This window comes from Rattus norvegicus, chromosome 11, assembly GCF_021556685.1.
Source record: "Rattus norvegicus strain SHRSP/BbbUtx chromosome 11, alternate assembly SHRSP_T2T, whole genome shotgun sequence".
Lineage (NCBI taxonomy): Eukaryota > Metazoa > Chordata > Mammalia > Rodentia > Muridae > Rattus > Rattus norvegicus.
In genome coordinates this window covers 55,514,163-55,527,033 of record NC_141544.1, presented here as the reverse complement: position 1 = coordinate 55,527,033, position 12,871 = coordinate 55,514,163, and the positions used below count along the sequence as shown (strand labels likewise).

At 37.4% G+C, this 12,871-nt stretch overlaps 1 pseudogene; it reads right to left on the bottom strand.

Moving 5' to 3' along the window:
- Positions 1-8,596: 8,596 nt before the first annotated feature.
- On the bottom strand, positions 8,597-9,648 carry Or5k1-ps1 (olfactory receptor family 5 subfamily K member 1, pseudogene 1; annotated as a pseudogene).
- Between the last annotated feature and the right edge of the window lie 3,223 nt (positions 9,649-12,871).

The following is a 12,871-nucleotide window of genomic DNA, read 5'->3' as shown; positions in this document are numbered from 1 at the left end:
GTTCCTGATTTTAGTGGATTTGCTTTGAGTTTCTTTCCATTAAGTCTCCATGTTGGCTATAGGCTTGCTATAAATTGTGTTTATCACGTTGAAGTATGTTCCTTGTCTCTCTAATATTTCTAGGACTTTTAACATGAAGAGGCATTTGATTTTGTCATGAAATGATTATGCATTTTATGTCTTTCAGTTTGTTTATGTGGTAAATTTCACTTATTCATTTACATATATTGAACCATTTCTTCATGTCTGGATCATGGTGGATAGTCTTTTTGATGCATTCTTGGATTTATTTGCAAGTATATTATTGAAAATTTTTGCATCTGTATTCATAAGGGAAACTGGGCTGTAATTATCTTTCTTTCTTGGGTTTTTGTGTATCAGGGCAACAGTAATCTCATAAAACAAAGTGGGCAATGGTGCCTCTGTTTGTGAAATAATTTGAGAACTATTGCCATTAATTCTTTGAAGGTCTGGTGGAATTCTGCACTAAAACCATCTAGCCCTTTTCCTTTTCTTTCTTTCTTTTTTCTTTTTCTTTTTTCTTTTTTGGGAGGAGGCGGGTAGGATTATTTTCAGCTACTGCTTCTATTTCACTAGGGATTAATTATAAGTGTTTAAATTGCTTAACTGATCATGATTTAACTTTGGTAAGTGATAGGTATTGAGGAAATTGTCCATTTCTTTTAGATTTTCCAAGTTGGTGGAGTACAGGTTTTGAAAGTATGTCCTCATGATTCTCTGGATTTCCTTGGTGTCTATTGTTATATTTTCCTTTTTCATCTCTAATTTTCTTAATTTAGATATTCTATCTCTACCTTTCAGTTACGTTGGGGAAGGGTTTTCAATCTTATTGATTTTTTTTAAGGAATCTTTGTTTCATTTATTATTTTTCTTTTGGTTGTTGCTTCTGTGTTGTTGATTTCAACTTTGAGTCTGATTATTTCATTTCTTGATGTCTACTCCTTTTGAATGTGATTTTTTCTTTTTTGCATTAGCTTTCAGTGGTGTTGTTAAGTTGCTAGCAAATATCTCAATTATTTTATTTTATGTTTTTTAATGTAGGCCCTTAGTGGTGTGAACTTGACTCTTAGTCAGCCTTCATTATGTCCCACAAGTTTGGATATGTTGTGTATTCATCTTCACTCAATTTTAGGAAGTCTTTAATTTCTTTTTGAATTTATGTCTTGACCCATTTTCATTCAGTAGTAAGTTGCTCTTTTTCCACGTTTGTAAGGATTTTATTGTTTCTGTAAAACTATATTGTTCAATTTTATTATATTTTGTTGATACTGCAGCTTCAATCATGGTGGTCAGATAGCACAAAGAGTGTTATTGCAATTTTCTTGTCTGTTGAGACTTGCTTTGTATATAAGTGTAGATGGTCAGTTTTAGAGAAAGTTCCATGAGGAGTTGGGAAGAAGGTATATTTTTTGTGTGTTTGGGTGAAATGCTCTGGAAATACATTAGGTTCATTTGGTTATAACATCAGTTAGGTCCAGCATTTCTCTGTTCAGTTTTTTCTGAGTGGCCTGCTAATTGGCGAGAATGTGCTATTGAAATCTCCCATTACCAGTGTGTGAGGGTCAATGTGTGATTTAGTGTGTTACTGTAGTGTTTCTTTTATGAACTTGGGTGCCCCTGTATTTGGTGCATAGATGTTAAGAATTGCAATGTCCTCTTGGTGGACTTTCCCTTTGAATATGTATGTTCTTCTCTATCTCTTCTGACTAGTTTTGGCATAAAGCATATTCTTTTTCAGATATTAAAATCGCTATAACAGCTTGCTTCTTAGGGTCCATTTGTTTGAAATATCTTTTATCTCTCCATTCTCTTTTCTGAAGTGATGTCTATCCTTGATGCTAAAGTGTGTCACTTGGATGCAGCAGAAGAATGAAGCCTGGTTTGGCATCAACTCCATTTTTCTGCATCATTTTATTGTGGAATTAGATATTAATGAGGTGTGTTTGTTGATTCATGTTATTTTGTTGTTGTTTTGTGTTTTTCCTCCTTCGTATTTTTGGCCTGGGATTATTTATTTATTGTGTTTTTTTGGGGGTGGGGGGAGGAGTGGTTAATTTCTTTAGGTTAGGATTTTCCTTCTAGTGTCTTTGGTAGAGATGGAGTTTTAGTTAAATATTGCTTAAATTTGGTATTGTTATGGATTGCCCTTTGTGCCTTAAAGTTTTTTCAGTGACAATAATTTATACAATGGGTGGGCATCTGTGGTTTCTTAGAGTCCAGGACTTTCTGGCTTTTCCTGTCTCCACTGAGAGAGAAGTTCAGTGTTATTGTAATAGGTCTACCTTTATATGTTACTTGGTCCTTTTATCATCCTTGTAGTTCTCAATATTCTTTCTTTGTTCTGTACATATAATGTCTTGATTATTATGTACTGGTCCAATCTATTTGGTATTTTGTATGCTTCTTGTACATGGTTAGATATCTTCTTTAGGTTAGAGAAATTTTCTTCTATGATTTTGTTTAATTTTTTTCCCCTGTGCCTTTCACCCCGGTTTCTTCTCCGTCTCTTCCTATTATTCTTAGATTTGGTATTTTCATAGTTCCAGATTCCTTTGGTTTTTATGCCAAGAGTTTTTTAGATTTAACATTTTCGTTGGCTGAAGTATCTATTTCTTCTATTGTGTCTTCAATGCCCAAGATTCTCTCTTCCTTTTCTTGTATTCTATTAGTGTTGCTCTGACATTTCTGTTCAAATTCCCAAAGTTTTAATTTCCTGATTTTCATCAGTTTGTATTTTTCACCTTGATTTTATTTCAATTTCAGATTTTGAAGTTTTATTCTCTTCCTTCCAGTGTTTGTTTATGTTTTCATTGATTTCTTTAAGCATCATTCATTTCTTCTTTACGGCCATCACTCATATTCACAATGGCTATTTTAAGGTATTTTTCTTGCGGTTCAGCTGTATTACAGTACTCAGTCTGCTCTGGTAGGATTGCTGGGTTCTATTGAAGACATCGCTCTGGCTGTAATTGGTCCAGGCATCTGTGTTTAGGAAGATTGTAATTCTAGGTAATGATAATGAGATGATGACATAAACCCCATTTGTTTCCATTTAAGGGCCAAGTCTGATTTAAAAAAGAAGGCCATAAGGCAACAGCTCCAGGAATAGACCATAAAATCCAGAAACAAGGTCATAAAAACTCCTCCCAAAGAACAGTCTGGGGATATCCACAAAATGGGGAAATATCTTATCCCAGGATGGGCCAGATGTGCTGGGCAGTCCTATCTCATCCTGTGGTTAAAGATTCATGGCAAAGGAAAGCAGACCACTGGCAACCTGTGACCCCCTCACACTCACAAATGAAATTTTGGATTACATAATTCTCCTAGAGAGTTTCGCCAGTTCTCTTTAAGAAGGCCTGCATGCAGACCTATAAAAACCTATAAGAACCCTTACATGCTGTGGTTGTTTCTGCAGAATAAATGTTCTTTGTCTTTGCATACTCTCTGTTTCTGGGGTCTTCCTTCAGCAATTTTCAGTCCCTTACAATATCCAGTCTTGTCTTAATAAATTATCTTCCTGCCATTGAAATGAGGCAATTCAAGCCAGATTAGATTAATTGCACGTTTATTGGAAAACTGCTCTCTGGTGAGTTCACTGGCACTGTGAAGGAGGCCAGGGGAGTTGCCATGGGATGGGAGAGAGAGGGGAGCTGGAAGAGAGAGAGTGCATGCAGAAAGAGAGGAAAATGAGGAGGACAAGGAGGAGGAGGAGCAACAGCAGAATGAGAGGAGAAGAAGCAACAGAAGGAGGAGGGAGAGGAGGAGGAGGAAGAGGAGAAGGAGGAGGAGGAGGAGGAGGAGGAGGAGGAGAAGAAGAAGAAGAAGAAGAAGAAGAAGAAGAAGAAGAAGAAGAAGAAGAAGAAGAAGAAGAAGAAGAAGAAGAAGAAGAAAAAGAAGAAGACAACGACTAGAGGCAGGCCATGAAAGTAGGTCAGTGAAACGTGTGGAGAGGGGAGGGAGAGAGATGGGGTCAGGAGGGACAGAGAGGGAAGAGAGAAAGAGAGGAGAGTGAGGAGGGGGCAGGTAGCCCCTTTCACAGGAGCTTCTTCCCCTACTCCTCCTCCTCCTCTTCCTCCTCCTCCTCTTCCTCTTCCTCCTCCTCCTTCTCTTTCTCCTCCTCCTCCTCTTCCTCTCTCTCTCCCCCCTCTGTTTTCCTGATCTCTACTTCCTTTTTTCCCAACTCCTCTTCCCTTGTCCTAAATAAACTATTTCATACTATACACTTGTGTAACTGGTACCTCAATCTCAAGGGATGCCTCAGCATGGGTCCACAGAGGCATCCCTCCACCTCACCTCACCATATGGAGCCTCTACCAAACACATCCCTGGCTTTCTTTCTTTTTTATAAAACAGAACAGAGGACAGGTCTGCTTTGATATGTAAAATATATACCTCAGTTCCTTGGGTCTGAAACCAAACAGGTGGGTGTTTTGTCCTGTGGTCCCTGCTGCCCTCTCTTGTTCTTAGGACGTGTGGTGGTTGTGTGATGCCATCTCAATGTTTTGTGTCAGTGTTTTAAGATTTAATAATTATTTTTGACTGAGGTAACTTTTCTTCTATTGTTCTTCAATGCCTGAGATTCTTCTCATTTGTTGGGGGGTAGTTTGGGGCACTGTGTATTGAGATGCTGATTTCTATGCCCAGAGATCTGGTTCCTTTTGAGTTCCTAAGCTTTTCATTTGCAGAATTTCCTTAGATTTTTTTTTCTGGGATCCCTTTAGGTGCGACCACTAGGGGTTCTGGATAAAATGTGTTTCTAGGTAGTAGGAGTTTAGGAATGGAGATGTGTTAGACTGGTGTAGGGCGGAGGTGGGGTGGGTGGGGGATTGAGAGCATCATCAGAGGGGAGGAAAGCACGGTGTTCCACAAAGGTCTATTTATTTCTCTGGCAATAAAGCCAGAAAGTAAATAGAGGACAAAAGAGGTTATCTACTACAGAGCTGGTGTTGAGACTGGGGGATTGCTTATCAGGAGGAGAAGAGAGAGTGAAGAACTGGTGCTTGCCTACCTGCTACACTGACCTACTTTCTTCTCTGTCAGCCTTGGATGACTGGAATGGTCTTTGGGTTCCCAGGGAATCTGTTCCTCTCTTTTTCATTTTTGGTGTCCTCCACACTAATTTCTTTTTCTCCCATTTTTAATTGGATATTTTACGTATTTACAATGTTATCCCCTTTTCCAGTTCCCCCCTTTCCCATCGCCTCTCTCCGTGCTTCTGAGGATGCTCTCCCTCTCACCCACCTGCTCCTACCTAACCACCCCGACATTCCTTTACACGGGGAAATGAGCCTTCACAGGAAGGGCTTCTCCTCCTACTGTTGCTAGACAATGCCATCCTCTGCTACATATGCAACTGGAGCCATGAGCCCCTCCATGTGTACTCTTTTGTTGGTGATTTAGTCCCTGGGAGCTCTGGGGGGTCTGGTTGTTCTTCATATGGGGTTGCAAACTCCTTTAGCGGTCTCTGTGCTCAGTCTAATGGTTAGCTGCAAGCATCATCATCTGTATCAGTAAGGCTCTGGCAGAACCTCTCAGGAGACAGCTATGTCAGGTTTCTATTAGCAAGCACTTCTGGGCATCAGCAATAGTGACTGGGTTTGATGGCTGCATATGGGATGGATCCCCTGGTGGGGCAGTCTCTGGATGACCTTTCCTTCAATCTCTCTGTTCCACCCTTTATCCCTGTATTTCCTCCCATGAGTATTTTGCTCCTCCTTCTAAAAAGGACTGAAGCATTCACATTTTGGTCTTCCTTCTTCCTGAGCTTCATATGGTCTGTGAATTGTATCTTGGATATTCCAAGATTTTGGGCTAATATTCACTTATCAATGAGTACATACCATGTGTGTTCTTTTGTGATCTGATTTACCTCACTCAGGATGATATTTTCTAGTTCCATCCATTTGCCTAAGAATTTCATAAAGTCAGGGGTTGGGGATTTAGCTCAGTGGTAGAGCACTTGTCTAGCAAGCGCAAGGCCCTGGGTTTGGTCCCCAGCTCCGAAAAAAAGAAAAAAAAAGAATTTCATAAAGTCACTGTTTTTGATAGCTGAGTAGTACTCCATTGTGTAAATGTACCACCTTTTCTGTATCCATTCCTCTGTTGAAGGGCATCTGGGTTCTTTCCAGCTTCTGGCTATTATAAATAAGGCTGCTATGAAGATAGTGGAGCACGTGTCTTTTTTATATGTTGGGGCATCTTTTGGGTATATGCCCAGGATTGGTATTGCTAAGTCCTCAGGTAGTACTATGTCCAATTTTCTGAGGAACCACCAGACTGATTTCCAGAGTGGTTATACTAGCTTACAATCCCACCAACAATGGAGGAGTGTTCCTCTTTCTCCACATCCTTGCCAGCATCTGCTGTCACCTGAGTTTTGATCTTAGCCATTCTGACTGCTGAGAGGTGGAATCTCAGGGTTGTTTTGATTTGTATTTCTCTGATGACTAAGGATGATGAAAAACTATGGAACACTTCATGAATTTGTGTGTCACATTAATTTCTTAAATGGCTATATTAATTTATATTCTTGTCAGGATAAAACACTCTTCCCGCTACATTCTTTCCAGTTCACTTTCTCTTATCTTTTCTACACCTTAACTCCATTCTGTCCTTTTCCCTTCCCTAGTAGATATTTGTTGACACAAAGCATCTTTAATACATTTACTTGGCCCTCACATCCTTCCCTTTGAGCTGTTTTTATTCAGTTCCATTGTCAGGTGTGTCGCAAAGCATTCATTTTCTCACTGTTGAGTTGTTTGTCTTCCTCTTCACTCTTAACTAGAATTTTATATCCATAAGTCTTTTAATTTGATTCAATTTTACTAATCTTTATCATGCATGCTTTTGCCGTCATAAGAAAATCATTGTCTGAAGAAATGCCATTGTGTTTTCTCTCTCTCCTTCTCTGCCAGGTTTTAGGACTTACATCTAATGAGGTAACTCATTTGTATTTGTGTTTTTATACATGGCATGAGATGACCCAATTTAAACGGAATTTATGTGAATATTCAGCAGTTCCTATGCTATTTGCTGGAAGACTAGTATATCCTTACTGTATGCTCTTGGTACCTTTATCCAAAATAAATTGCTCAATAGTGCATGGGTTTATTTAGGGATACTGTTCCATATTTCGATATTTTGTGTCTATTTTTCTGTCAGCATATTTCAGATTGATCACCATAGCTTTGTTATAGTTTATGAAAAAAAGTAGAACACACATTGCTCAGATAGACATTGGATGAATCCTAAATTGCTGTGTTTAATTTCAAATGACCAAGAAAATCCTGAAATATATATAAGTGAAAAATACTACATTAGTTTTCCTAGATCTTTATAGACACAAGATGTTTTACTTATTCATGAGTTTAGAGTACTAGAAATATTTTTGTTTTCCCCCTATATTTCACCCTTGGTGGCTGGGTGTATTGACTATTATATTGTGACAACTATTTCTGGGCATTTAGCTGTGACTCCAGAGCATCAAGAGAGCAGGGGGAAGGAAGAACTTTGTGTTACCTGATATGTGTCATCTATGATACAGTGTTAGTAACAAAATTACTGGCAGTTGTTCTGTTAACAAGATTGACTGATGTATTAATCACACATTCCACATGGCAAGATCTCAACAAATGTGTGTTGTGATAATTGGAAAATGGTTATTTTATGATGACACATTAGTATCAATAGATTCTACTTCTACTCTATATTTTGCTATTTTTCACAAAAAGGATTTTTAAAAGATAATCCCTATTCACATTTTATTTCCCCAATACTTTTTTGTGTGCACATACGATAGCCACAAAGTACTATTTCCACTGTTAAATCCCCCTTCCTCATCTCTCATGAGGAGGTACAGAAAATTTTGGCTTAATTATTTGACACTTCTCAAATTTTTTTATACGGTTTAATTGTCTAGAATTTTGTCTTATTGAAACTATGTACATATACATGAGAATAAAAAACATTTTAAGGCCAGCCTCTCTAAAAATTAACAATTTGAATTAGCCATTTAGTCTGAAAAGAACTTTGATATACACACACAATGTTCACCTCTGTGGCATGCATCCATTTCTATATTTAATCCATCTTCAACAGAGTAGTACTCACCTAATGTTCTTAGAAGAGTTCCCCATCTTCACCTACCAAAATTTTGTTGCTCCTGCTTTTAAGTAGCTTAATCTGGTGACATTTCACAGGTTCTAATGTCCTGTAGCTTACCCAAGTGCTCATGCTCCAAGCTATTCAAATGAGTTGATTATAAATGCTTATATGATCGAAGTTTATATTTTAGCTGCAAGTTCTTGTTGTCTTTTGGATGTTTACTGTCCCCAACATGGATGAAGGCCACGAGTCTAGCAGCAGACTGTTTGGATATTTGAATTTCAAAGTTTACTTTTCATTTTTCCTATTTTCTTTTAAGATCCATCCCAATGTGATATTTTACCTATATTTCCACCCTGCATACCGCTGCTTAAGAGAGCGTTATGGACTTTAACATTTTTGCATAAAGTTTCCAAAGCATTTCCCCTGTGTAACTTCCTTCATGTGATGCTTTTGTTGAATTGAGTTTTTACACTATAGCAGATGCTTGTCTAAAATTCCTTGAGATTATTTTTTTCTGCAGAATTTTCTGCAAGACATTCTTTACTTCTTTATTTCTCAGGCTATAAATAAATGGGTTTAGTAAGGGAACCACTATTGTAAACAAAATAGCAGCCGGTATATCTTTATCCCCTTCTTCTAGCAAATTTGGTCTAATGTACATGAAGAAAAGAGATCCGTAGAATAGTGAAACAGACAGAAAATGGGACGCACAGGTGGAGAAGGCTTTCACCCTTCCCTCTTTGGATTTCATCTGGAAAATTGTTAAAACAATGTAAAGGTAAGATACGAGCACACAGCCTATTGTGAAGACTTGGATAGAGCCTGAAAAGACAAACAGCACAAGCTCGTTGATATAGGGGTCAACACAGGAGAGTCTGTACAAAGGAAGAATATCACAATAAAAGTGGTTGATTTGATTAGTCCCACAGAATGCTAGTCTAAATAATAGCCCCACATGAATCATGGAATGCAGGTTACCAGCTATGAAGGCTCCCGTGGTCATCTGAAGGCAGAGTTTCTTGGACATCATGGTATGGTACTGCAGGGGGTTGCATATGGCCACATAGCGGTCATAGGCCATGGCTGCCAGAAGAAAGCAGTCTGCAGTTTCAACAGTGCACAGAAAATAAAACTGTGCCATGCATTCATAAAGAGAAATTATTCCAGTCTCAGAGAAAAAGTTCTCCAACATCTTAGGGGTAATAGCACAAGCACAACAAGAATCTATGAGAGCCAGGTGGCCCAGAAAGATGTACATTGGGGTGTGAAGAGAACGTTCTCTGGAAATCAGAATCACTAGGCCCATATTCCCTACCATGGTAATCAGATAGATGATAAAGAATACCGCAAACAGAAGGGCCTTCATTTCAGGATGGTCTGTAAATCCTGTGAGGGTAAACTTACACTTCATGGTGTGATTTTCTTTAAGCATTTCTGATTCTCTGAAACAAATAAAGTTGGGAATAAAGTACTAGTTTATTGTGTGCCTCAAACATATTTGAGTTCTCTTCGGTTCAAAGGAGGAGACACATCTTGAGTAGTACCACAACATGTCAGTTGGACTTGAGCTGCATTGCCCAATTCATGGCATAATTATTATTTCTATGCCAGGCTAGAGATTGAACCCATTGTGTTGTATATGCTAGGTAAGTGGTTTCATCACCAAAGTACATTCCTTGGTTAAGCTACTCCTTTTACTTCTGTCTATTAAACACTGTCCCATCACATTTGCATGAAAAACTTCATATTGTGTTCACATAGATTGTATTCATTTACTTATAAATAGGACAAAGTATGCCTCAGGAAATGACTTTATAATTTTATAATATATCTAACATTGCTGTTTCAAACAAATTCAACATCTGTATTTGTAATAGCTAAGTATACTGTTTAGAAGACTATCATTGTTACAATATCGATAGCAGCACTATGCACAGTATCCAAGAGGTGGCAAGAATTCAGATGTGCATAGACAGATGAATGGATAGAAAGTGTATATACATAAAATGGAATATTAGTCATTCTTATAAAGGGATAAGAATAGCAACATTGCAACATAGGCAAAATTTAAGACTAAAAATAAAAGACTAAAAGGAAGGGAGACACAATGGACACGTTCCATAATTTTATTTAAGTGACATACCTACAATAGACAAATTCATAGTGAGAGTGGTGATTCTTGAGGGAACTGGGAACAGACCTATCTGGTTTAATGAGCACCCACTTTCCGTTTGGGAAGATGGAATACTGCAGATGAGGAGTGGTCACAGCTGCACAAAATAAACGCACCTAACACCGTGCACTACACAGTTACATTGGCTACAATGGTAAATTGTGTTATGCGTAATGTACTTCAAAATTATTTTTATTTATATATGCTTAGGAATTTTCTCTTTCATAACTTTTTAATATTTAGACTGTTCTTGAAGTATATGCAAACAATAAAATTCTTCAGGTAACGGGATATCTGCAAAGTATTCTTTTTCTGAGCATTGGTATGCACAGTCATACAGGTAACACAGAGAGAAAAGCAAGAGAGACAGATTGAGACATAGAGTAGCAAGAGACCAAAAGACAGACAGACAGACACACGTATACAGGGGTTAGAGAGAGCAATGAGTGCACAGTCATACAGGTGACAGAGAAAACAAGAGAGAGATAATAAGACAAATAGTAGCAGAATACAGAAAAACAACACACAGACAGACAGACACACACACATACACACACACACACACACAAACACAGAGATGAGAGGGAGCAGTGAAGCACAAAGAATAGCAAGAGATAGTGCGAGAAAAGACAGACAAAGAAAGACACACAGAGAAAGGTGAAAGGGAGGAGTGGAGAATAAGGTCTGTTTTAGGACTGCCAGCTTATTTGTGATGTCACTGTGCTTGCAGTGTAAAACACATTCAACTTTTATGTGTATAAATAAGTCTAAATGTGATCAGAAGAAATTTGAAAAATCTTAAGGGTTACAATTGATAAATTCCCCATGTATGGGTAAAAATTCATGAAATCACATGCCCAAATAAATAAATGTTTTTTAATAGTTCTTTTTTATATAAAGCTTACAAATTAACAGGATAGTTGGCAAATAAGTGAATGACATCAACACTAATGTTTTAATAAATCAGAAGCCATTGAGTTCCTTACTTGAAACAGTGATATGTTTAATCATTTTGTCTACTGAGACAGAAAGTTTTTTTAAAAGAAGAAATGATAATATTTGAGTTCTGTTCAATATGGAATGGAAACTTAGCTGTATTTCTGCAAATTGGTGGAATCCCTGGAAAATTATTTGGTAGTAGAAGTTTGAGATGCCTAAGTGTTTACGCATTTTGACTATTAGTGATGAACCTATCTAAAAATAAAAAAAATGCAAGCAAAGGGTTACAAGTAATGACTCCCACTGTGATTTTATTAGTAGCGAGAACAGCATTTCAACTAAGTGGTATGCACAATTAGGAAATGTCAGTCACCCACATGATAGCATATTATACAATTACTGCCAAGAATATTTATTTAATTAACTATTACTTTGAAAATCAGGAAAAAAATGTTAACAAGTAAATGTCATACTCAGAGTTCTGCAGTATTCTGTAACCTTGACATGTCTACAGAAATCTTTGAGGGACCACTGGTATTTTCTGCACATCACAGGTTTATGGAGGATGACCTCATAACAGAGCCAGTGAGCAACTTAAGGATGATACTGGCAGTGAGAAGTAACAACTTACACAGGTCCTGGTGTGCCTCCTAAGTATGGAGGAACACACTTACATAGGGTAGTTAAGAAGTAATCACTTTCCTCTGTGGAAACAGTATCTCCTTGAGGCTAACTTTCAGTTTTTCCAGGGCTTAGTGTTATCATGGTATTTCTTAATTATATAGTTCTTACACTTATTAAAAATTCACATTTTATATTTCTTTTACACATTACATTGGTTTAAGATTTGTTGGGCATTTACCATGTGTTATGTTTTTGTTGCTGTTTGCTTGTTTGATGGGTGGTTGGTTTCCACAGGAACAGAGTTTTGGATAGTTACTGACCGTAGCTAGACTCTAAACTCAGGGACAGAGGACAAGTTCTGCAGCAGCAGAAACAAGGCGCTTAGTTTTTGGTTTACTGGAAGTATTTCCGAGCTTTAAATCTTAGATTTCTTTAAGAAGAAACCCTCAGGAATAATACTGAAAAGGAGTGTATGACACATGCACATGCACATGCACACGCACACACACACACACACACTATACATAGATATGTATAATTTACATAATTTCTCTACTAAATACATTTTTTGTGTGTCAGCTTAATGGTTTTCTGCAACTTCCAAATTGATACAAACAAAATTTACATTGGCACTTCTCTAAGAATCCTAAGATAAGCTAGAAAACTCTCTCAAGTTTCATTGAGAATTAAAAAAAAATAGTCTGGTGTAAAATTACTTATTTTTCATGAAACTTTCCTAATATACATACAGAGTGCCCCAAACAGAAAAATTAAATGCTAGGCAGAAAGTCAAAAGTACCATGATATTATTATTTTAAAATGATCTCAAAACATTTCAAATGTACTCTCATAGTAGTATAAAATACTTCTTTAATTAGTTAAGTGTGGGGATGTCTTGGATTGAGAAATGACACGAATGAATGGTGATCCTTTACCTAGAATTTAGACAAAAGATGTGTGGGAAGCGTAGTTTTAATAACTTAAAATTGAGCAATTCTAATCACA